The sequence below is a fragment of the Lissotriton vulgaris genome, chromosome 4_1 (genome assembly GCF_964263255.1).
Source record: "Lissotriton vulgaris chromosome 4_1, aLisVul1.2, whole genome shotgun sequence".
NCBI lineage: Eukaryota > Metazoa > Chordata > Amphibia > Caudata > Salamandridae > Lissotriton > Lissotriton vulgaris.
In genome coordinates this window covers 1,788,828,449-1,788,854,236 of record NC_141691.1, presented here as the reverse complement: position 1 = coordinate 1,788,854,236, position 25,788 = coordinate 1,788,828,449, and positions in this window count along the sequence as shown.

The following is a 25,788-nucleotide window of genomic DNA, read 5'->3' as shown; positions in this document are numbered from 1 at the left end:
GTAAATGTGAAGCGCTCTGATACCCTATACAGGTCATGTCCGTGCTATGTAAAACACTGAATAATAATAACAATAATTATAAAGATATTTGTTTTAAATAAATTCCCAAGGGAAGATTCCGTTTACCATGGCATGAACACCTAAATCCTTTGTATCAGTTGTGATCTCAGAATCATTACAGATGAAGCATGGAGAAGTGTGGCTCAATGATTAGAGCGGCAGACCATGATGCAGAGGTCTAGCCTGGGACCAGGGTTCAATTCCCCGCCTTGGCGGGTCTTGGGCTCAAAATTTCACGGACCTGATAATTCTCGCCTCGGTGCCTATTCCAATCATGGAGTCCCACTCTGCAACTCTGGGCAATAGCTTGCTTAATCTCCACAACGGCCCCCACAACGCTAAGGGTGCCTGGCCTCCACCTTGGGGGTGCCCAAGAGTGAACGCCTCACAGGGAAAGCCAGGATGGGTTCCACAGCGGTATTCGTACAAGCGCCTTGAGACCCTTGCGGGTGAGTAGTGCGCTATACAAGTATCAATTTACATTTTACATTTACATGTGGGTGCTGAAAAAGTATTGACTATTTCCTGAGGACATTAGAAACTCGCCACTACCAGACAGAAAATGGGGGTCAGAAACCAGGTTGTACTAGAATATATCTCTTTCCAGAGCATGCAGGAGACTGCAGCCTAGAAGCGCTAGTGAAAGTCGGCTGGAGCTTTACTCCTAAAGCTTGGCAAGATGGCAGATATTAGTCTCCATTCAGATATTGCTCTCCTAGATTGTAACACTTGGGACGCTGAAGAGGATGGCTGGAGAATGTCATTTTATTAAATAAATGTGGAATCATGAAACTAGAGAGAAAAGAAGGCAGGAGGCAGGAGAATCGCTCAGCTCTAAGCAACGTACCCAGAGGCCAAATGAACTAGCATATTCATCAGAGAACATACTAGAACACACAAGCAACTGGTGGTAAAGGGAGCATGGGACCAACGCCTGGGCTTCCCTATCACACTTAGGACGTCACACCGAAGAAAGCAAAAACATGATTGGTTTATGATAAAGAGGAGCTGGTCTTGCATTTACCCTTGGTAAGCCTGCTTATAACTGTAATGAGATGAGGTGTTATTTACTCCTATGATACGAACTGGAAAAAATGTAATTACTAATCTTCTCCACTGTGAGCGATACATTCATAATAGGGCCAAATTATCTATTCCTTTTTAACTGTCCATCAAGTGCATCCATATTTCCTCGAGATATTTTTGCATTGTTCTGCACAATGGTGCACTTTGCCATGTCTGCGCTTGGACGTTTATGCGGTTACTGGTGAGCTGGAGTAAATTTGATAAAGAACCACCCCAACAAAAAAGTTATTTCAAGATATTACAACAGGAAGTAATTGACGCTGTTCCTAATACTAAGAAAATAATACAAAGGTCATCCATTTTGCGACATCTCAGGTCAGGCAAAAGGGTCAACGTTGGACTTAAACCTATGAAAGAGGAACCCGATGTGAACCGCTTAACTAATAGTTAAATATTATGCTCGGAATTTGCTCCTCTGTAAATGTATTTCATTGGACGTGTTTGAGAGCCTCTGTCTTGTTTCAATATGCAGAAGCTAAAAAGAAATAGAGGGGCATATTCACAACGAGCTATCGCCGAATTAACAGCACTATCGCAGCCAAAGTCGTGATAAATTTACCCCACCATTCACAAGCAGGTGCTAACAGTCTAAAGCACCAGTTTCCCCGCAATAGCAGCCCCAAAAAACATCGCCACAGAGGACCCCCGCAACAATTGGTAATGAGACGCAAAGTAGGTGTTCCCGTGCAAAAAGTCATGACAACACCACACCTAAACATTCACAATGACCAGATAGATCGGCGATAAGAACACAAAACACGCAATAAGGTGCGTTAGCAGCAGCACATTTACACCTGCTCTGACCTGGTGTAAAGTCAGAAGACAGCCTGCATCACAATAGGGAGCCCAGCACAGGACATCATCGGAAGGGCAACAGATGCCATGAAGCAACTGATTATGCCCACCAGACACCCAAGAGGGCCACAACATCCACCGCCACCACACCCAGGACCCCTCCTCGGGCCCTCCACAGGCAGAGACATGCCAAATCAGTTACACCTAAACATGTACCAAATAATCTGCCTGATGTCGCACAATCACAACTGATGACAAGCATGTGTCGGCAGAGAAATGGCCATCACACATTCACTATCGAGGCAAACAATTGAACTTTATTTAAAATAAAACAGAAATCAAATTTAGACACATGGCGGCTCCCCTCGACACATTCCGTAGGTCACAGCCGGCAAGACAAAAAACATGATGAGAAGGAGTGTCCTGCGCACATCAAAGGACAGAGAGAACAAAGGAGAGAGAGAGAAGAAGTGAGGGGGAGAGAGATAGAAGAAGAGAGGGGGGAGAAAGAGAGGGAGAATAGAGGGGGAGAGATGGAGAGAGAAGAGAGGGGGAGAGAGAGCAGACCCTGCGCACCCAGGCCACACTGCTCACCTGCTGCCACAGGTGCATTGCCAACCACTTGCTGTTATGTAAAGCAGCACACCAGGCCCCACATCTGAGACAGAGCCGTCATCTGACACAGAGTCCAGAGACATGACTGGCACAGTACACACACTTGTACAAGACAACATCGCACGCCAGCCAATGCACATCCAGGCAGAGGCATCCCGGCCCCTCCGGCCACCCGTCAGAGCATGCCCGCCCATGCACAACCAGGCCACACTGCTCACCTTCCACCACCGGCATGTAGACGGCAGGTCCCACCACATGCCACTGCAAGCCACAAGGCCGGGGCCTGCAGACATGGCATCCTCCGCACCATGCATCCACGCTGCACTGGCCGCCAGGTAACACGTCTGGTGCTGGGACTAAATTACACCATGGCATGGTATGAATTAGGGAACCCGGCAACATCGCAGCCTGCACAGCTGCTCAGCCCAATGGGCGCCACTAACTCTGTGACCCTGGAAGCGGGGCCACGTTGCTGTAGGCCAGCGCAGGACGCTGGCGCGGCCTACACTGCGGTCCAGCAGGGCACACAAATCCTGAGCAGTCCGCACTGCCAGGACGGGCCATCATCGCTGGCTGCACACCCGCTCAGCAGCTCAAGGTGCCACTGACTCAGTGCACCCTAAGAAACTGTCCCATGGCGGGGTGCCTGGGCAGGCCACTACAAAGCGACTGCCACAAACACTGTCCAACCCCAGTTCGCGCCACATGGTGGTAGGCCCATGCAGGCCGCAATGCAGCGTGTGCCACAAACACTGTCCAACCCCAGTCAGCGTCTCGTGGCGGGGTGCCTGTGCAGGCCGCAACGCAGCGACTGCCACAAACCCTGTGCAAACCTAGTCAGCGCCATGTGTTGGCAGGCCCATGCTGGCCTCAAGGCCTCGGGCCGGCCATCCAGTCACCACCGGCAGAGGGTTATATGACGTCGTCGGCCCGTTATATTTGTGGGGTCACATGGCCTGTGACGCCCGTGCTGGGAGTGTGTGGTGTGTGTGCAGAACTTCCCTCAGGGAGTGGCTGTGACATGCTGAAAACTAGACCATTGACCTGCACACCACCAGTGAGTACGCCTGCGATGGGTAGCAACGAGGCCCCTCCATGGGAGCATGAGTGGAGTGGTCTGGCCTGCTGTATGTCGAAACAGGGCATGGTTTGCAAAAATGACAGTTGGGCCTTGGGCTTGTTTCAGTCCATGTCCGGACTCGAAAGTGGCTGATGTGTGTGTCCCTGCTGTGGTGTCCACGGGACCCGTGACACAAATTGCCATGTTGCACCCTTTGATTGCCATCCCACAAGATGTGCATAGTTGATGCAAGGGAAATCACTGTCCCTACATTCATCCACACATACATACATGAATGATGGAAGACATGACACAGCAGTGCATCACTGGATGTTTATTGCATATCCAGTGTTTTTCCGCAGCTGGAGTGGTACAGGGCACTGCCAAATATACCAAGTACTGCGGGAGAGGAGGGGTGCAGTCCGCAGTCTGGTCGCCATGTCATTGGTCATCAAACAGGATGTGGCGGTCCATGTCGCTGCCACGGTGAGTGCATCTGAGTGAATCGGGGGGCAGTGGAAGGCCATGAGGCCATGTGCGGGACCAAGCAGGAACTGGTCAAGTGGTGGAAATGAATGCTGCTGAGGCCTTCTGATCACAAGCCCATCCACGTCCTTGTCCCCAGATATGTGCCCTGCCCCACCTGACTGTGTTGCTGGGCACAGGGAGGCACAAGGAGGCATTGACACCTCAGGTGCCGGAGGTGGTCTGTCTGCCGCACTGTGTGGCACTGACACCTTAGGTGCCAGAGGTGGTCTATCTGCCGCACAGTGTGGCACTGACACCTCAGGTGCTGGAGGTGGTCTGTCTGCCTCACTGTGTGGAACTGACACCTCAGGTGCCGGGGGTTGTCTGTCTGCCGCACTGTGTGGCCCTGACACCTCTGGTACTGGAGTGGTTAGGCCTGCTGCACAGGGAGGCATGGCCACACCAGGGGGCGAAGATGTGGATGGTGTAGGGGCAACAGCATTCAACATCTTCACGCCTTGTGGCCGCCATGCCATGATGAGGATCTGCAGGGCACAGTAGATCGCAGCTACATTTCACTGATGTTCAGCTGTGGCTGCCATCCTTTCCGCCTCCTTCCGCACCATGTCCTCCATGAGCCTCCGCATGTGTGCCAGCTCATGGCTGGTATCGCTGGAGCCCCTCTGAGCGGACAGGTGTTCTTCTCTCCCCGTCATGACTCTAGCGACGCCAGTCAGGGTTCGTTGGAGACCATGTAGCGGAGATACACAACCAAGGATGGCATCAAGTTTTGTTGCCATGTTGCCGAAGCTCAACAGCAATTGCTCTGCGGTCTCCCTCTGGCACTGCAGCACATCGAGTTGGAAGTCCATGTGTTGTTCCTGTGGGTCTTGGGGGGGTGCTGGGGCTGTGGGTGTCTCCTGCTGGGTGCTTTGGGTAGTGGTTGGGGTCTCCTTGATGCAGCTGGCCAGCCCTGATCCTGGAAGTGAGTTACAGATGAGGTCCTTGATGCCTTGGATGGCTTCGGTGTCGATGCTAGTGTTGTCCTCCTCGTCATCAGTGAAGAGTGGCTGGTACTGCTCTGCAGGAGGTGTTGACGGTGCCCCTGCGATGTAAAGGGGAGATGGTGTATTATGATGTGTCCACATGTATGTAGCCGCATGGTACATGTTGACATTCAGACAGCATGGCATTGTGCATTGTGACAGTCTGTATATCTGGGCGAGGACCCAGAGTCATTGTGGGTGTGCACTGTGCTCTGCTTGATTGTGCATGTGTGCCATTGTGCACATCTCCATCCGTCCCACCCAGTACCTGGTGGTCACTCACCCTGTTGTGGTAGTGTTGTGTCCTGTCGAACAGTGTCCCATCCCTGACTCCGGCCACAGTCTCCACACTGATGACTGTCTACACCAGCTCCTCCATGTCATCCAGCTTGAGCTGTGGCGCTGGGCCCTCACCTCCAATCTGCGTTGCTGCCTTCCGGTTGGCAGAGAGTTTCTCCTTGATCCACCGCTTGATGCCATTCCATCACCTCTTGACCTCGTCCCTTGTCCTTTTGTGCTTCCCAACTGCATTCACCTTGTCCACGATGTCCCACCATATTCCGTTTTTAGTGCCCAATGACATGTTGCAGGTGACGAACAGTTGTTTATGGTGTTCCATCACCTCCATGACTGTGATCCTGTTTGCCTGCGGACTGAACTTCGTCTTCCTCTTCTTCTTGTCCTTGCCCTTCCCTGTCCCCGAGGTCCTGTGCTGGTCGACGGGGGTGATTGTGGGGTTAGGCTCCTCCTCTGCGCCTGCTCCCGCTTTCTCTATGGTGCTTGGGTGTTGGTCAGTTTGTGTTTGGGTGTTTGGCTACTTTTATGGTGATTTCTCATGCCTGTCAGGTGTTTGTTGCAGGCCTGGCGCTGCTTATCGCTGGTTTGCTCATTGCAATTGGGCCCATCGCATGTTTTTTGGTGTTGTGGTTTGCGTTTTTGTCTACATCGAGGTGGCTGTATCACGGACATTGGCCTCGGTTGAAGCAGACTATCGCATGCTACCGCTGTGTTGTGAATTCCACGTTGACACAGGGTTATTTTCCCGCGATGGGCTGCGATGTTGAAAGTTGTGTTACGCTACTCTTGCAGCAGTTATCACACCTTCTTGTAAATATACCCCAGAGTGTTGTAAAATCAAAGAGTAATTGTGTTTTTCCCTTATAGACATTAATTATATTTAAGCAAGGTTGTCTAACAATGTGAGCACTTTGAATTCTGTACAGTTACTTTATAAACAATATAACTCAAGAAAAATACATCAATGAAAGATGGAGAAGCATTTTATTAGACACTAGCAGCCCGCCCCAGCGTTGCCTGGGGCAGAAGGGGCCTGGGGGCAGCATTTCCGGATTGCGGCAGCGTTGCCCGGGGCAGAAGAGAGCTGGGGGCAACATTTCAGGCTTGGGTGCACTCCCGCCCCGGCCCCCGCCCGCCCCGACATTGCCCAGACCGCCTCCCACCTCCTGCCTGCCTCCCGCCTCGCCTTTGCCTTTGCCTTACCCTGCACGCCCCGACATTGCCCAGACCGCCTCCCGGCCGCCTCCTGCCTCCCACCTCGCCTTTGCCTTGCCTTTGCCTTTCCTGAGCCGCCGCTCTTCCCCTTGCTCCGGATTTCACCGCCACTCCTCGCTGCTCGTCACCGCTCCTCCCCGCCTGTCGTCATCACGCACGTTGCAGACATCGCTAGGTCGCGGCCAGCGCTACATCGCGGTCGGCGCTACTCTTAGGGGACTACTTTGTTTTTAAAGTTTAATTTTTTAATTTACGTTTTTTTAAATTTTATGCAGCCTATGTCCATCTACACACCCTGAGGAGTACAACAATGTATTGGGTGTGTGGATTGGCGCTGTGGTTCCCGAGTTTACCTTGCCAAAAGGTTTCTGTTCTCTCTATATAATAGTAGTATAGATTGGTATTTTTAGTTGAAGATTTCTTAACATCTTTTTCATCCAACTAGATTATATACTAAATAGTGAAAGAGATATAGAAAGAGAGAGAATTGAGTCTGGGTGTACCTGTTAAACACAAAATATATATCGAAAGCAGGGACTTAATACTTAATTTAGCCTTAGAAAATAATTTATTTGCCAACAAAGAATTTTGTTAGGCATATTACTGTGCCAATTTTATGCTTTCGTGACATGAATAATATTTCTAAACATCTATGTCATGCCATAGAAAATAAATGATGGGCCAATGAAACTTGCTGCTTGAAAGCATCGTGCTAATACATGCACATTCACATGTATTACTACAGTGCAGAGGTCAAATTTCATGTTTTCGCTAAGGCTCAGCTTATTTTACCTGACAAATCATTCCTTAATCTCTCACAAATCCATGGTGAAAAGAGTTTCAGAAGAGAAAGACTGAAGCCATATTCACAAGTTCAATACAATTTACAACCCCATGCATATTTTCCTTCTATAAAATTTGTCAGATTATGCATTTCCGTGTGCCCATAAAGTTCTGGTTATCGTAAGTGTCACGTAAAACTATATTGCACAAAAAAAAATTGATTGGCATTATTGTATTTCCATGATGATAAGAAAGGCCAGTGTCTGTATGGTAAACATCATTTACCACCATATTATGAAAGCAGATTTGTGTGGGTGGTCAAGTGTGCCAAAAATACTGTTGCATATTTGTTGTGCTTTGTTTTTTGTTAGGGATAAGTATTATTGCGTATTATGTTGTTACGTTTTTGCCCTTCATTATTTCATTATTATTGTGTTGTGCTGTGGCTATTGTATTGTTTTCTTTTTTGACATTATTGTGGGTTCCCTGTTATGTTTTTGTTATGGTGTTAATTAATTTTGCATTATATTATTGTTTTCAATTACCTTAGATACATGTACAAATGCGCCTATATTTACTACCGAAAATTCCTTTAATTCTCGTGAAACAATGTACATTCTCTAAGGTATAAAACGATAAAGTGGTAAAGTGAAACTATACCTGAATAGCCCTGCCTTTCTGGGTCGTTAGATTGACCCAAGATAACACCCATTAGTTTCTTCAGTTATTCAAGACACCAGTCATCCCAAAACAGTGGGAGAGAACGCTCCCAAATTACTTAATGTGATTTGTCCTCCAAAAGTTTCAGTTGAACTCTTTTCAACAGCCATATGTTCTGAAAGGTGTGTTTTGCTGTACAACAGGAGTATGTTTGACTTGCAACATTATTGTAGATATAGGATACAGACAGAAAAAATATTCCCTTATTAATTGATGGCATTTCTACTGATTGCAAATGTAATGCCATATCAGACTTTAAATGTGTGCATCATCAACATGCTAGCAAATTATACTGGATATGTATCCTCAACTGAGTGTAACAATACACTTTCTCTTGCTGATTCTGTTTTAAAACGTCAATGCCAATGTATCGTATTCCACCCTCAGGAGAAATAAATATGTCCTAGGCTGGATGCTGAAATGTTCCCTTTGTCTGTTTTTTTGCTGGCCCAATTTATGGATGACATAGTATCAGGATAAAGGGACCTCCCTGCTAGAATATAGTTTCTGGGTCAGGGAACAATGGGGCATATTAGCAAGCTGAAGTATCGCCGCTTTTTCGGCGAATTGTGCCGAGAATGCAGCGATACTTCCAGCGCCCTATTAACAAGTGCATGCTAACGCCTGCCTCAAGCCCACTTTGCATGTCAGCGAGAAACATCGCTAATGACATGCAAAGTGGGCGTTCCCATGTCCAACCACATGTAAAATGTGGTTGGAGGTGGGAACACACTATTACCAAGGCATGCGTTGGGAGAAGAAGACCTGCGATAAACTTGTTTATCGCAGGTCTCCCAACGCCTCCTCTGACCAGGTGTAAAGGCATTGATAACATGGGGGTGTGGATCATAACGCTGAATCCACCCCCCCATATTATCAAGGCACGCATTAGCGCGTGAAAACGTTTGTTTTCATGCGCTAATGTTCCATATCGCCGACTATCGCCGGATTTAATTTCGCCTACGTGTTGCGCATTGATAATTACGCGGTAACATGGCGAAAAATACCGGCGATAGCCGGCAATATGGAAATGTGTGATGTGCGTTATATAACACACATCTAGATAATATGCCCCACTGTCTTGTAAAAGAAATATACCCCAACTAACCTTTCAGTGTATTGTAGCAATTCATCTTCAAAAATTATATATATGTGCCAAGGCTCAGGAGGACACTGTATTATTATAGACCTTCTATTTATTCAACACATGAGTTACACATTAATCTTTAAATAGCAAGCAATACACTTCTACAGTTCATGAAAGAAGCCAAAATAACTTTGAATGCATGCCCCTTAAAAATGCAGACATCCTACTCATTCTCTCTCACACATCCCTGATACTCAAACATTTTAAACACCAGCCACTCATTCCCATAAATATACTTCATTGGTATCACTGTAACTTAATACATTCTAATACTTTGGCAACTGCATATAAATCTCAAATCTCATTATTTTCATTGTATCATTCTCCTTAATTCAATAGTCCCAGACTACAAACTTTTCATTAAGATTGTTCCATCTATTTACTATGCTCTTTTTTTCAATCCTTTCCTCTTTTCTTTTCTTCCAAACACAATGCAGTTTTTGTCCGTCCACCACTTATTTGCATATTTTGTGGCTTTGAATGTTGCTATCAATGTGCGGTTTGATGTGAAATGCCTTCATCAGGACCACTACATTCCTAAACCCACGTGAAGTCTGGGTTAACTGCAAAAACAGACTGCAAAGTCCTGGCGAGCCACACCCATATATCAGGATTTATTACTTCCCTACAAGCTAAGAAATTCAATCTCACATGGTATACATTATTATTTGGTCAATAATCCGATTTCCAAAAGAGGTCCTAGATCAGACTCAAATAAGCTGTAAGCAGCAAAACAAAAGGAACATAGGTTCTAAAACATGGATGAATCAACAGGGAACTCCTGCATGGAATTACTGGAAAAGGCTCCTACTCAAGACACTCTTCCTGTTTTACAGTGAAGTGCCCATTGGAGGAGGAAGGACTGCTGCTCTCATTGATTTAAAAAATCTTTTCCCTAAAACCCCAAAGTAAGATATCAGAAATTAATGCAATAACACAAATAAGTATAGCTCTAAGTAAGACGACCTAACCCCAAGAATACCACTACATCGCCAGAATACTACTTCAACAAAATGTGTTTCCCAAATTAATGCATTGCCTTTTGTTCTAAATACAAACTATAAGGCGTGGAAATACCACAGCTAGACAGCACACTGATGGTCTGCTCTAGTCATTGGTTTGTGTGACCACTGATATAATAGGTGTTACCCAGCTGGCCTACTCAGATGAAAGTTAAGCTATACAGTAAGTGTGACCCATAATTCCCCACTATGTAATCAATTGCTAATGGACTCTCATGTCCCTGTCTCGTGTCTTGCATTTGAATCAACATGGTGCATAATCACATCAGGACAACAACACAAAGAGAAATGGCAATTTAACCTTCATTTTAAATACTAGAAATCCATTAATTTCCGGTGAAGGTGCACATGAGGCAGGGCGATAAGGTGTTGATCATTTTAGCATTGTCTCAGATCTAGGCATGGCTAAATATGAACCACCCAAGTCACTGCAGTTGTCTAACTTATAATGCAAATATCGACTGGTCACAGTCTCAATGTGCGCACCCTGGTGCCTAAAGTTTTCTGTGAGAAGGTCGCGGGGTGGACCCAAACTGAATGTTCGAACAGTAAAAACGGCAGCCATCTAATCATGATGGAAACTCAACATACTCATTAAACCCCTTTCTGATAACTAAACAACCCATGTAAATGTATTCCATGGCTTAAAATGTGGGTGTGTGAGCCTATTTAGCCACAACAGGACTTCCTAACTCAAGTATTATGGTCGCAGAATCTAACAGAACCCAACCAAAGGGTGAGCCAACATTACAGCGGTCATCTTAACACAAGGTTTACTCAAGTATTCAGGGGTCTCAGCAATACTATCCCAGCAGCCAGAAAGGAGCCAGAATGAAAGGCAAATGCCTTCCTTGAGATATGATGGAAGAGTAACAGGCCACATATTAATATTCCATGGCTTAAAATGTTGCTATATGTGCGTATCTACAAGATGTCCATAACAGAATTTCCTGACTCAAATGTAATTGTCACAAAATCGAGCAGAACCCAACCTAAGGATGATGCAACAATCCGGAAGCCATCTTAACATGGTGTTCACTACTGTATTCAAAGGTCTATGCAATACTATCCCAATGTCTAGAAAGGCAGCAGAATGAAAGTCAGATGCCTTGCGATGGATATAACAGATGTGTAACCAGGTTTACATGAATATAAGAACCCTATATTAACTGTAGCAATTGTAATCAACTGAAAATGGAAACCAGAATGTCAGTTGCCGTGCATGGTATATAGTGCTGAGTAAAATGGTGTACAAGAATATCATCACTGTATCCATTATATTACCTAGATAAGAATAGTAAGAGTACAACCAGAATCCTGATTGGCCAGAGGCAATACAGGAACTCGACAGGGCATCTTTAGCCATATATAATTGCATTTGCCCATGGGATTTCAACGTTAAGACCTAAAGTATATGTTTGTAATGTGAAGATCCAAAACAGTTCTCACAATTTTCTGACATCAGCCAACTCTGTGTCCCCCTTGGCAACAATGTTTTCAATACTTAGCAATTTTATATTTTCTGGTTGAAGTCCCATTTCTCGAGAAGGTTTTTTACCTTGGGGCAGTTAGTTTCCTTGTTTTGATAGCTGATCTGTGTTGCATCAAATGGATGTGAAATCTCCCGCCAATTTTATGTACATATCCTTGGCCACAAGGGCATATCGATTATCGATAGATATATTACATTCTGTATTTTGCAGTTTGTCATATTACGCAAATTTATAGTATGTCCATTATGGTTGTGAATATCTGTTTCTATGACACTCTCACAGACCAGGCATTGGACTCATTTGAAATGGCCATGGATGAGATTAACTCCATCTATGTTTTTTTAAATAAAATTGGTACTTGTTGTAAGCCTGGATCTCACTAACTTATCTTTCAGGTTTTTATTGTGGAGATGGGCAAACACCAGTTTGGAGATCTGAGGTCTACCTCTGGATCACTGTTAAGGATGTGGAAGTTGGAATTGAAGACCTGTCGTAATTTCACATTAAGTACTGAATGTCTTGTGACACATACTTATTTAGGATCCCTTTTTTCCTTCTGTTGCCACAAAAGATGGTCTCTGTCATAAAATCTTGCTCTCCTACAGGCCTCTCTAACTAGTCTTCTAGGGTAACCTCATGAACGGAGCTTCTCTCTCATGATTCCTGCCTTGCCATTATAGGCTACTAAGTTAGTGCAATTGTGTCTCAGTCTCAGGAACTGGTAAAAAGGGATACCTTATTTTTTGTTCCTCAGGTGGTGAAGTTGAAGTGTAGAAGTGCTTTACGTGCTGTAGGATTCACAATCTAAGGGCAGCACCTTCCAGAATCCACAATGCTGTTACACTGCAGATCTCACATGTGAAGGGCAAGCGTCTTCAAGAAGGACCACAGTATCTAGAGGAAAAGGCCAGTGGCACAAATTGTGTCTAGGAAGTAGAATCAGTAGGAGGAGGCTCAGAAATAGGGGAGGAAGAAGGCAGATCCCAAGACTGAACTGAGATGATGGAACCCACTTCCTGTAGGAGGACTAGGCATAACTTACCTGTGGAAGAACATTTTTTGGGAAGATAACTTTGTTTGTCATGCAACATATTCTGAGACAAAAACCGTGGTCCTTTTAAAGGAAGATGAAAGGAACAGAAACTGCATGAATTCACAAGGCCAGTTCCCCATTCTGTATTGGAAAGCCCAATAAACCCAAGTCCAAAGAATACTAATTCCTCCATCTTGGAACAAGAAAAACATGAAACGAGAAAATCTGGATTGGAAAACCTAAAATAAACCCAGTATAAGGCTTCAACAAAAATCCTTCAGATATGGGACTGACATTTTCTGCCTTCTGTATGGTGACAGAGCAAGGAAGCTCTGGCCTTGCTCGCCATCAGCAAAAGGAGGCATCACTCCAATACACTAAGCTGTGAAGGAGACAACACTGTTGGCAAGGAAAGGCACCCAAGGAATAAGGATAGCTCCAATACCTAGAGGACTCCTGAATGGTAAGACCCCAGCATCAATGCTTCCTGTTGTCGCCAGCAACTTTGATGCTACCGCTGACCATTAGAGCTGCATTCTCCTTGGTAGCACCACCAACCTGTGAAGTGGCTGGCCACGAGAGGTAGACAGCATAACAAAATGTTCCCCCACATCATCCTGTAGAATCCACTGCCCAAAAGGAAAATCTCCAGCCCTTACTATGATAAAAACTTTGAGACATTGATGTGGGCTAATCATGTGTCCTCCCACCCTTAGAAATAATTACTGTCCACACCTGGATTCCTCACTAACTCCACTGATTAACGGAGGAAGGCCAACGAGCGCAAGAGTACATGTGCCACAGAAATTAACTCAGGCTGGGTATGTGACTTTCCTGATTGAAAACCATTGCTGTCCATTTCATTTTCTCAACAATTTTACTGTTCAGAAGGACCAGTCTCAGTGAAAACAAGGGTACACCTGGCCAAAACCTCAATGTCAGTGGTCCTGTGCATGTGCACCATCTTGGCAATCACTGTCAATGTCCATCTTCCAGTCAATTCCTCAGTCAAAAAGCAGTGATTCTAGCTCTGATGGTACACATGATATCTGACGTCAGCACTGGCATTTCACATATGTCCTGCCCTCTGGGCAGATCACTGTACATGCCTGCCTTTTCCATTCATTTTCCACTTAACTGTCACTCCCAGAAAGTCTCTCATTCAAGTGTCTTTGTCAAAGGATGAATGAGGACAAAGGCAAATCCTGTATTGACCTATAGAAATTGAAAGAGTCCAAAGGCACTCTCTCCATTAAGAAGAGGACTTCTGCAGCTTCACTCAGGCAATAAAGAAGAGGATGTAATCTTGGGTGGTTGTGGAATGGTGGCACTAAGTGAGGTCAACTTTTGAGGACCTGAGAAGCACTTCTGTACAGATTTTAATTTGCTCTTGTTCAAGATACTTCCCCCTACAGAGTGGCTACTGTTGCCACAAGGAGAATGCAGTGGCGGAGAGGCTGAGGAGGGCTAAATACTTCTTCTAAATTATCTAACTGAGAGGAAGAAGTAGTGCTTGCGGAGAATGTGGTAAGCCCCATTTGTTATTAGCCCAAAGTATCTTTAGTTACCCTCTCTGGTGCCTAGTGGGTGTGCTTAGAACAAAGTGCTTAAACACCTGTGGAAATTCTTCTAGAGAAGGATTGTAGGAAATTGATTACTGGATGAGGGAGTGAACCCCTATTCAAGCAGCAACCACAGTTCTAGTCAGGGTGAAACACAAGCAAACCCCAAAATAACTTGTGCTTAACCCTCTGGTGGCTTGGCACAAAAGCAGTCAGGCTTAACGTAGAGGCAATGTGTAAAGTATTTATGCAGCACTTAAACAATATTACAATGAAAACACAAAACAAGAAAAATCCTACAACAAAGTTGAAAAATAGAGTAACACTTTATAAATTAATTGACAAAAAAAATTAGTAAAACCAGAGATATGCAATTTTAAAGATATAAGCGAAAATAGAGCTTAAAAGCACACAGTGCCAATTGATGTTATTTGGCCATGCCGTACCAGGACAAAGTGACAAATTCTGAAAAGGAGCACAGGCCGGATACAGGGACCAAGTTAAGATGGCTGAACAAACTTCCTTAAATCCTGGTTGCAGAGCATGGTGAGATCCCACGTTGAGGATGTGTCACGCCTGCGTGGTTCTGATAAGCTGCAGCCTGGCAGGCGAGGCAATAAGTCGAGGATGCATTGCACAGCAGTGGTTCTGAGGAGATGCAGGCTGCAATGTGAGGTCCTGCATCATGGATGTGTTGGTCAGTGGCAGTTCCGAGTACTTGCGAGGCTGCGATGCGAGGTCATGCATGGAGGATGCATCGTGTAGCAGCGGTTCTGAGGAGCTGCAGGGTTCTGCATTGTAGGGTTCTACATTGGGGGTGCATCGCACAGCAGCGGTTCCAATGAAGAGATGCATTATACCACGTTGGTTCTGCCCAAAGAACTACAGTTTTGCTGAACCTCCAATGATCAAGGACTGGGGTGCCACCACTTGGTGGCTTAGGACTCACAGCAGGCAGTGTCCAGGTACAGGGTTCAGGGTTGTTGAAAACTTTCAAGTCCCTGGATCTGTTTTCAGGAGGGCAGACAACTAGCCCTTGGAGTCACTCTGGTGATCCTGGGTTCAAGATACAGGTCCAGTCTTTCTCACTCAGGCAGCAGGGCAGCAGAATAGCAGTCTTCTTGCAGCAGAGCAGTACAGCAGTCCTTCTCCTGACTTTTCCATAGGTCCAGATATGAACTGAAGAATTGGGTATGGATATCCAATATTTATATCTGGTGCTCTCATTGAAGTAAGAGAGTCTTCTTGAGTCCCCCCCCTGCAGAGATGTTTGGAATTTGCTTCCACCATGCTCTGGCCACAGCTTGTCTGGTGCAAAAATGACATGTTTGAAACCCTATGTGAGTGTTCCCAGGCAGAGTCTTTGTGATGTGCGTGCAGTGTGTTAGACAACAGCCCTTCCCTCTATCCTGACAGGGATGGCCCATCCTGCCAAAACCTATTCCTCTTTTGTCTCCCTGTCTGGGAGTTATACACAAAGACCAAATTCCAACTTTCTAAAAGTGACATTTTCAGAATTGCGACATAAAATCTGACATTACCATTGAAGAGTGCTTTAAATTTAAATTCTTTAATCACCAAGCTCGACCTTCCTACTTGTTCCCAATTGAAAGTCATCACTTTGTAAATGTAATAAGGTAACTCAATGTTATCCTCCGGGAGAGGTAAGCCTTGCAGCAGTGAAAAATGAGTTTGAGAGTTTTTCAGTACCAGGACATATAAAAGTTTAAAGTAAACGTCCTACTTTTTATATACATTGCACCCTGCCCTATGAGCTGTTTGGAACCTATCCTCAGGGTGACTTACATATATTAGAAAGAAAGGTTTATTTATTTTATTCATTTATTTAGAAAGTTTTATACAGCGCGAATGTGACCTAGGTGGGTATCAGTGCACTTTACAGTTAGGATAGATGGGGTAAGGAGGTGAGAAGGACAAGCATAACTACAGTATACATAAAAAGAGCAAGATAAGAGTACATCACAATTAGAGTTGGATTTACACGGTACATGGAGAAGAACACTCAATACATAAGTGAGCAAAGCAGGCGAGAGCTGCGAATCAAAGGTGCACAATAATCTGGTAGTCAATCAGTAGACAGTCAATTAGCAACGGGGCCCAGGCCGTTTAGACTGGGGAAAGTTTTTTGGGCAGTCAAAAATTGCAGTTTAAAACTGCACACACAGATTGTGATGTCAGGCCCCAGACATTTTTAAAAGGCTCATTAAGTGGGTAGCACAAAGAGGGCTGCAGGCCCAATAATAGCATTTATTTTACAGACCTGAGGTACATGTAATAACGCTTTACCAGGGAGTAAATTAAATGTGCAAATAAATAAACATCAGTTGTTCAGCACAAAGATACCCTTCTGGGTGAACACAGGCTTTACATATACACTTTACAAATACACTTTATGTTATGTTACATGTTATGTTATGTAACTGGAAGTATGCCAAGTTCACCGTGTTTTAGGGCTAGAGCACAAGCACTTTAGCACTGGTTGAGCAAGGGCTAGGTGCACAGAGTCCTAAAATCCAACAAAAACAACTTCAGAAACAGGAGGTTGAAGTCAAAAGGTTTGATTTCCATGCCCAACAGGGATGCATTGTAAGGGCCACTTGAGTTTTTTTTTGTTCATCCTTTCAGTTTGTGCCCGAAGGCTGGGGATGACTGACTGTGGCACTTTAAAGAAGGAAAGAGGGGACAATAGCTAGCTTGATCATGCATCATCTTCATACTTTACAAAATATTCAACACTCAGTCATATATTATTGCAAAAGGCAAGAGTGAATGCTTAATTGGCTTCTTCAGTTCATCCTAAAAATTTACTCACAACACTTGTAAAATCCCTTGTACTGTTTTGCAATTGACTACAGCAATTCTCATCTGATTGGTCTTTCAAAACCGTTGTCACTCTGAAGGCATGCTGTGGCATACTTTGGCAATTGAATACCCCATGGAAGCTACAACACTCTAAAAGATTGTGTTCTTAGTTTTTGTTTTCTCTGTCTACATTAAAGTACATTTTATTTTTGAAATTAAGCACTGACTGTAATTGATTTATTGAGAATTATTGTTTTAAGATGCCAATCTCTAAGTTTCTATCCCACATCAGGTCCCTCAGTGAAACCTGGACACTCCCTGCCTCTCAATGCAGAGAGTAAAGTGCTGAAAGGGGTAGTTGGTTCACATTTTCAGGTCCACAGTGCGAAATCTCCAGGATGTGCAAGGTAAATGATTTCAAAGATACCTAGTAACCTCTGATGCCCTTGCTCCCCTAGACCAGCATTCTCATTGAAAAAATTATAATTGTACTACTTCATTTAAATTAATCAATTTCTGTGATGCTTTGGCATGTATTTGTCCCTTTTTTCTTCAGGGTGTGCAATCCCACTGGAGCAAGAGGTGATGCCAGAAGCTAGTTCGAAATGCCACCTAAACACTGACAGAACCCAAATTGAGGTAGAAGATTCAAACTCCGCCAGCACTCAGAAGAAAGGGGAAATGGACAAAAGACGAGGGAAAGTTTTTGTTTAGTCTGGTCTTTCTTAGCATAGGCACTTCACACTGGTTCCCTCTCAGGTCACAAAGAAATGTGTTTATGTGTATCTAACAAATTAAAGGAAAGTGTATAAACAGAAGGTACTTCTGATACAGACTCTAAAGAATAACCCTGTTTCCTCCACTGAAAAGTTCCCTCTTTCCCACTTAAGACTTCGCTTTTAGGCAAAAAAATATATATCTTTGATGATCCTTAGAGAAAAACAAACAATACTATGACACAAGGAACCTTGGAGATGTTGCAACATATGTTATTACTCTTACTGGAACCCTCCTGTTGGGCATGGCCCTTTTTAGGGGGATTTCCCTAAAACCTTTTGCTTTTTGTCCTCCTAGTTTTTGCTGACTCTCTTTTGATGACCTTAGGAATATGGGCACTTTCCCACTGTACTTCAGCAGGAAAGTGCACACATCCTTCCTACATATGGCAGGAAAGGGTGCTAACTTGATTGGTTTAGATGTTGTACCTGTAAGTGCCCCGTAAAAATATACACAATATACCCAGCGTGGGTATGGCACTGGCTAGTGGTGGGATGCAGCACTGATTCTCCCACCTACCGGAATAGCCAGTAAAACATGTATCATGGTCAGGTTGGACTTTCTCACTCATTAGCCTACACTGCAGGGGCCTTTCACTACCACCAAAGAGGCCCTAGAGTAAGTCTAGAGGGTTGAAGCTCAGGGAAGGTGAGTGGCCAGGTAGGAACACCTGTGTGTTTGCTGCCTGAGTAGGGAAGAACCCACATGTGGGTTTTCCCTACCTATGGGGTCGGCTCTCCCTATGGAACATCTCCCGGATCTTGCTGATTCTCTTGTTGGGGCCTTAGTAAATGCAGTGTGAAGGTGTGTGCACTCTTCCTATCCATGTTAGGAAATGGTGCTTACCTGATGTTTGTGAAACAGGTCACCTGCCTACAATTGTAGGCCAGTAGGCATGCTGGCATCAATGATGGGCTCCAATATGTTTCCAGCCTGTCATTGCAGGCCGGTCTGTGCACTTGCCTTAGTGTTGTGCTTAATATGAGTCTAGCCTGCCATTGCAGGCCAGTGCGCGCACTTGCACTTATGATATTTTTAAACATGTGTCCAGCCTGCCATTGTAGGCCTTTCTGTGCACTTGGACCAATGATGTGCTTGAACATTTGTCCAGCCTGCTATTGCAGGCTGGTGTGAGCATTTGCATCGATGGTGTTTCTAAACATGTGTCCAGCCTGCCATTGCAGGTCTGTGTGTGCACAATTGCATTTCAACTCAGGCTGGGCTTTCTTAATCACTAGTGACCCTGAGAGGATGTTTCGCTACCACTGGAGCAGCCAGGCACGTAAACATGTATGTTCCCTGCCAAGGTTAGTGAGGAATATCCATGGGTGTTTTCACTACCTAAGAGGTTTACTCTCACCGTAGGCTAAGATGGGGAAATGGTGGATTGTAGTGGAGCAGCATCATAATATTTTCTGTCATTGTATCCGCAATAAAACTCTTTGTGTGCCTTTTTGCATTACTCCAGTCCACACTAGAGGCTGGGGGAGCCATTCTGATCATTTCCCAGTGACACCTATAAAACATTGGGCATTTGACTGGAACAAAAGACCTCTGCAATTTGAGAACGTGACTGGATAGATTGGAAGAATACGTTTTGACTCTGGGGCTAAATCAAGGCTCCACTAAAGAGGAAGATCTGCATTTCACAGCCTCAAGGCAGATGGGACTGAAATGTAGGGGAGACATCAGTGTTTGAAAAGGGACCCTTTGAACCAACCCTAACTTCAAAGGAGCACTTCAGTATAACTACTGGTGCCATACTTCAGCAGGGCAGAGAAACACTTGTGGGGATGGGGGACTGGAGAACCTGGAACTGTGAGGTGCATGTTGCCAGAGGGATCTGTTGTGCACAAGAAAGATTACTGTCATTGAAAAGGACCGTGTGCCCCTCCTGAATAGTGGCTGGAATGGGCTGACTTCCTGCTGCTGTGTAGCACTCTAACGTGTGCTCTCCAAGGGCTTGTTGACTTGCCCCCTGTTTTTTTCGGAGGTCTCATGGATATCAAAGATGTCCTACAAAGGACCTTCATCATCTACTCTTGACACCTGTAGAGCAGTGCCCTCTTAAGTGCACACATCATCTGCTGGATCCCAACTGGTAGTGTGGTGTGAACGTGGAACTAAGCAATGTGGCTGGAGATTGGATTGCCTTATGCGCAGCCCCAGTAGCTTTGCCAGGTCTTAAGCATGTGGACCTTGCATCTTTGGGACCTCTGGATGCATAAGCGTCTTATTGGTGGTGAGTGAATTCACCTGTTGCAGGATAGAGCGTGGCCCACTCCATCGATCATGCTGCATCTCTCTTGTGCGACACAACGACTGCTTGCTCATTGCATGCGGTGTCCTATTCACAGGTTGAGACCCTCGGAGGTGGGGGTGTAACCACAGTAGTACCTCATTCGACCTTGTGAGGCATTGCTAAACTTGTGCATGTGTGTGTTTGAATGGAATTGCCTGGAGGGATCCATATCAGCGCTCACCGGACGTTGTGCCTCATTTCCAGGGAGGAATGGAATTTGCAACTCTTCATTGTATGTCACTGGATTGTCTGTTGCGACCCATATTAACGTGCGCCCAATGTTGTGTCTCATTCTCAGGGAGGCACAGAACTCTTGTTGTATGTGACCGGAAAGGTTTGGTGCAACCTGTATCAACGCACACCAGATGTTGCGCCCAGATTGCATGGGTGCAACTCTGATCGACCTGTACCTGATGGGGTGACTGATTCTTCCAAGAGTGTCCCCTGCTTCATTCTCCATTCATCAATTGCTCCCTTTTTGCCCCTCAGCCTGGTGGACCAACTGCCCTCTCCTCACCTGAACCCTGACGGCATTGTGTTGCTAGGTAGTATTGCCTGGCTCGGGTAGAGTAGTGAGAGTGATTGACTTCGCTGAAGGAACGCTTCAGAAATTGATCAGAAGCAGGTCAGGAGACTGTGTGACTCGCCTTTGCTTCGAAGAACTGGGCTGGTGCTAGAAGGCCCTTTTGGAATTCTTTTGAGCATCAACTACTGCCCTCAACCCGCTTCTGCACGCATCCTGCGGGTGAACTTCTAGAGTGGCTGCCAAACCCCCACCCTCATTGGACTACTACCTCATAATTAGTCCTAGTTCCTACCCCAACCCGCTTCCCTGGAACCTTGACTAAGTGTGACTGCAGCCGCGTGTGTTCTGGTTTCTGAGGGGAGGGCTGGTTATCTTCCATATGTGGGCATAGAATAGTTGGGGTGAGCTGGAGGGTGGAGGGGGGCTTCTGTCATGGGTGAGGTGTCCTATCAATTGACCTGCTGGGTATCAGTTGCATCGCATTAGGATGCTGAGTGCGTATGTGTGCAAGCACATTCCGTACAGACCAACCTTATATCCGTTGCACCATGTATTGGTGTGAAGTAAGTGTCTGTGTGTGTGTGTGTGGGAGTGACATAATGCAGCCTATGATTCACAACATTAGCCAGTGGTGTTCCCCTACACGTTAATTTCTTGACAGAAGAACACTACATTTGACATTGGTTTTAACTGCGCTGCTTCAGCCCCCAGAGCTGGTCAAAAGTGTTACCATTCTTTGTATGTACATATTTCTGATATCATTGTGACCCAGGGTGCACCCTCTTACTGTGTGGTATTAAATTATAGGAATTTCTAGGATTGGCCTGGGGTTAACAACGTGTTGCACCACATAAGAGAGCTGGAGAGGGGGGTTAGGATAGGATCTGTCCCAAGTCATCATATTATTGATGTAATTTCAACACGGTTGGGCCTAGTACTGCTAGTAATCTTTCCAAGAATAATTTATGCCCCGAAATACATGATGTTTTGTTGATTATTGTGTGTGTTGAAGGTTACTAACATACATTACATGTGAAGTCTCTTTTGTGATGCTTAGAGTACTGATCGTGAGTAAGTGCTCTACCAATGCTTTACACCTTGCCGCTGAGATAAGCCTGAGTGCTCAGTGCCAGGCTACCCAAGGGTGAGCGCACACAGGTTATACAGTGTATTCAATCACCCACCCCTGACGGGAGTAGTAAGTACTGCCCGTCTGGGGCATCACCTCAACCAACCAAAAAGTGCCAGTTTCAGCACCTCCTCATACCTATTAAACCATAAAGTAAGAACCTTATTCCTAAAATATTTTCAATTGTAAATACATTCTAAGAATGAGATCTAAACAGAGAAAGTGCACAAAGTCTCCAAAGGCTTTAAAATAACAATATTGCAAAAAGAGCGCATTTCTAAATCTAATATAGTGTATTTCTATTTTCAGGAACTACAAAAATCCAGAAGAAACAGTGGTGGCTCCTCAGTTATGGTGGAGGAGCATTTGCCCCCCTGGTGAAAGGCAGCAGAGGCAATGACATAAATAAAATGATAATAAAACATTGTTATTATCATTTTAGTTTGGGTCCTGCAGGCTGCCTGCCAGCTGAGCTGAGGGAGGGGCAGGGACAGCCATGGTGACGCTACAGCAAGCACCAGGGAGGTGGGGGGAGTGGTGAGCACTGCTAAGTGCACATGAGGGTTTGGCAGGACCTAGAGGGCCGGCCAAACTGTCTGCACACATTCCCTTTCTCCATCTGGCTATATTGTACAGCTGGGTGGAGAAACCTACACAGGCTCTCAGTCAATATCTGAGTGACAAACCAAGGCACTCAGACCAATCCCTGTGCTGCTCACAAGCTGGGAATAGCATTCCCAGTATGTGAGCAGTGCTAGGATTGGGAGCTGGGAGCCTGTGCAATGTGCAGCAGTTCCTGGAAGAAGGTGATGATCAGGCAGAAGGCAGCAGCCATCGGAGCAGGTAAATTCTTTATTATTTGTTTTTTTATTCTGACTTTTTTTGTGTTCCCCTCCCCCACCCAACCACTTCACAGTACTAGTGGCCGCTACTGAGAAGAAGTGATGCTCAAGAACAGATATCCTTCACGATAAGTCCTTTCCATACTACATTTATACTTTGCACCTTACCAATTAGTTGCAACAGTCCTCTATTGGTAAGTGCTTCACATTTCTTATACAGGTGCCCCAGAGTCCTACATCGCATAGGTAATGCCGGTGAAGTAATGAAACGTGCACTAGGGCACCAGGGCTCCAAATAATGCAAGAATACAAGCAGGTACTAGGAAAACAAGCAGGCACCCAGGCTGAAAATCATGGAGGCAGGCTTGAAAACAAGTGTTGAGGAAAAAAGCATCAGAATGATAAGTATATACAAGTAGGTTTCTTCAATAGCAGGCAAATGCTGGCCTCCGGACACAGCTTTTATTTTTGCTGAGTCCAAACGCTGCGATTGAGAAGGTTTGTGGACTTCTTGGTGGCCTTGACCTCTGACGTATAGGATGCATACGAAAAGCTTAGACTGCATCCTTCACGAAGGCACCTGATATGTTTTACAATGGTGGGTGAGCCTACTGTGTTAACCCCAAAGAGGGGTGTTTTCCTAATCATTCCTTTGCAATATGTCCCTGTGGTCATGGCTGTGACATAGGGCACAAGAGAGAATAAAGGGGCCTTTGTCGTGACCTCAGCGAGCCATAAACCACTATGAGTGTGCCCTCCAGTTATTGCTAGTGGCATGGTGCATCATGCATTACTAGGCAGCACAGTATCCGGCACATGTAACAACTGGCAATGAGGCAGTCTGGACCAGGGGCCTCACCTCATTGTTTTCTGGGTGTTGCATGCCTCAGCGGCCCATTGTGGTGGTCCTCTTGGTCCTGGTACTTACCCTCTGTGGTGCGCGGTCTGTCGACCTAGGGTGCCTCTGCTGTATTTTCCTCTCCGCCCTGCAGGCACATCACATGTGCCCCCTCCGGTGTGATGTCCTGCCCCCTCCGGGAACCTGCGATTCGGTGTACAGCGTATTTACCCTGGGTGCAGGCAGGCTGCATCTCCTTTCGTTCTGGCCCATCCTCCCGTGGAAAGGGGCCCTGCAGCAGTCCTCCACCATCAAGGACACTGGGGAGGTATGGTCTGTCGTTCATACAGCCTGTCAGGTGTTTGCTCATCGTCCACTTTCCTGTGTAATGCCCAGCAGCCCCAGGTTGGTGATATATGTGCCTGCTTGAACCCCACACGCATCCACATGATGTTGACTACATAGGTGAGGCCTGCTACAAGTGGACTCTGTGCACCCTACTGCATTCTGCTCTTTGTGGTGGTGGTCGTGCTCTGTCTGGCTTCTTGATAGGAGGGGAAGAGAGCACATGTCACATTGTCTCCAATTTATTCAAGGATGTTCCTCGGCAGAATTAAGAGAAAACATTCTTCAAGTTCCAGGAATGGCCAAGGCGGACATGCTGACAATGAGTAGGCCAAAAGAACTGTCCAAGCTGCGAGCTGAACACATAGAGGCAGCATTTCAGCATGGTTTCTCTATAATATTTGCTTGTTCCAATTTGATCAGTTCTTCTTCGTATTCACTCTGCCTCAAAGGCTTGGGTATAGTTTTCAGTCTCAGCTCTTTGACCTTCAATTTCTACTCTAGATGGAGTGCAATAAGATGAATCCTAGTGGAGCATTAGGTTTTAGAAAAATCTTACAAGTCAGTGCATCACGAATGAATGTATGATATAATTTCAAGTAAGAGAAATTAATCCCACCCACCACTGTATGGGGCATATGTAACAAAAAAGCGAATTGTGATTCCCAAATAGCGATTTTTACCGAATCACTACTTGAGAATCGCGAAACGCAATGTATGTAAAAATTCACAAAAAATAGCGATTTAGTAAAAATCACAATCGCAATTGCCAATTTCTTAAATTGCGATTCCTTTACCGCGGAATCGCAATTAAGAAATCGCAAATTTGCAAATCTGCTATTCAGGAGCAGAATGATGACATCAAAACCAGGAACTGTGAATCCCCATGCTGTTTCTGATTGCCTGAGGCTGTGTTAGAGGCTAGGAGCAGGAGCACACCACTCATAAGTCCATCTGTAGTGCAAAGACACCATCCAAACCAATATGGATACACAGGAGGAAGCAAAGAGGCTGCTGTAAGGAAAATAAAACAAAAACTCAGTGAAAAATAACTTGAGGTCCTCATTGAGGAGATGGTGAGGAGCCATGAACAGCTTTTTGGCAAGAAATCTCTGCACATCCCAGAGTCAGAGAAGCAAAAAATCTGGCTGGACTTACAGGCTAAGGTAAATGCCATTGGTGTCACACAGCGCTCCATCGAGGACCTACGCAAGCGTTGGTACGACTAGTGCTCAAGGGCAAACGATAAGGTTGCCAACAGGCTTGCGGAGGCAAAGAAAACTGGTGGAGGTCCATCTACTGAGCCTGCATCCACACCCCTTGAGGATTTGGTAAGGTTCACCCTACAGCCAGAAAGCATCAGCGGGGTTGAAAATGTTGACAGCTCAGCCACGCCCAACACCAGACAAGGTAAGTTGCATGCTAAATCAGCCCTGACCCATTACCCACAAAACACCTCACTCAGGAATGCCTCAATAGCTATGTATCAATGCCACTCCATTCCACAATTGTGTGGTCACCCAGTAATGCATCATGCGAGATGTAGTCACACACATAGCACAGTTAAGCTTTGACACACAGCAATATATCTGCAGTTGAGACACAACAGTAAAAACCCAAAATGAATCACAGCAGTTAAGTACACCAAATGTATCAAATTTAATTTTGTGAATAACAGAAAGCAGGACACTCAATAAGTATTTCTCTTGTATTCACAGGTGAACCTGCGACACAGGGTGATGACACAGAACTTGATGAGGCTCCGCAGCTACGGGATCAGGCAGGGGAGAGGAGACAGAGCACA